The sequence below is a fragment of the Lipotes vexillifer genome, unplaced genomic scaffold (assembly GCF_000442215.2).
Source record: "Lipotes vexillifer unplaced genomic scaffold, Lipotes_vexillifer_v1.1 scaffold410, whole genome shotgun sequence".
NCBI classification, from domain to species: domain Eukaryota; kingdom Metazoa; phylum Chordata; class Mammalia; order Artiodactyla; family Lipotidae; genus Lipotes; species Lipotes vexillifer.
The window spans coordinates 1,420,477-1,421,731 of NW_006794028.1; the positions used below are offsets into that span (position 1 = coordinate 1,420,477).

Sequence of the window (1,255 nt, forward strand, 5' to 3'; positions counted from 1 at the left end):
ACTGCCAGGGAGGTCCTTAGAATTTTATTTTTTAAGTCAACAAGGACTTTATTTTACCAGCCAATATCTCAACACAGGTGACTTAAAAATCTCCTAATATTTCAAGTTTATTTTCTTAGTCTCCATATAGTGTCAAGGAAATTTTAGTCTTCCAAATTGTTGCATTTGAACTGGAAATTACAGTCAGCCCTGTACATCCCCAGGTTCTACATCTGCAGATTCAACCAACCGTAGATTGAAAATATTTTTTTTTAAACTCCAAAAGTTTCAAAAAGCAACACTTGAGTTTGCCATGGACCAGCAACTATTTACATTCTATTAGGAAGTGTAAGTAATCTAGAGATGACTTAAAGTATATGGGAGGATGTGTGTAGACTATATGCAAACACTACACCATTTTATGTGAGTGTCCCTGGCTTTTGGTATCTTGAGGGGGGTCCTGGAAACAATCCCTATGGATACAGAAGATCAACTGTATTCCTCAAAGATGCCTTATTAAAAACAAACAAACAAAAAAACTTGTTTAAGAAGTTAATCACAAAGCTAAGAATAAGCTTTGCAAAAATAGATATATTTTCTTTTACCTGAAGTTTTCCAAGTAGCAGAGACACAATAAATGAATAATGTGTCAGGATCCATCTCTTCAGGAGCAAGAGGACTGAGCTGAATGCCCCGAGCTGGCCCTGCAGCACGTGTTAGCAAACCTACAAAAGAAGCACCTAGTGGGACTTCCCTGGTGGTCCAGTGGTTAAGACTCTGCACTCCCAATGCACGGGCACAGGTTCGATCCCTGATTGGGGAACTAAGATCCCACATGCCACATGGCGACGCCCCCCCCCCACAACAAAAAGAAGCACCTGGTTTCCAGAATACATAGGAGAAACCCAGGCAGAAAATGGCCCAATCAAATATGAAAATCACACCTCTGTTGGGAAAGGGGAAGATGAGACTTAAGAAAAACACACAAATACCTAAAACAAAATTGTTTCTAATATCACTGGATAATATGATCTTTGAAAAGAGCTTGTGACCAAGGTGGAGGTAAGCCAGCCTGGCGTAATATATTTTAAAATATATGGCAAAGCAGAAATCACTATGCTGAGTGAAAGAAGCCTTACACAAAGAGTACACACTGCAGGATTCCATTTATATGAAGTTCAAGAACTGGCAGAACTTACCATTGGGTTGGACGGGGGAGGAACAGTGGTTGCCTAGGACGGAGACTGGTGTGGCAGACTGGGAAGGGGTGGCAGGT

General features: G+C 40.7%; 1 non-coding gene across 1 annotated transcript; it reads left to right on the forward strand.

The window, feature by feature from the left end:
- The first annotated feature begins 730 nt into the window (after positions 1 to 730).
- TRNAG-CCC (transfer RNA glycine (anticodon CCC)) lies at positions 731 to 802 on the forward strand. Its single transcript has one exon. It is a non-coding gene; the product is annotated as a tRNA-Gly (tRNA).
- The last annotated feature ends 453 nt before the right edge of the window (positions 803 to 1,255 follow it).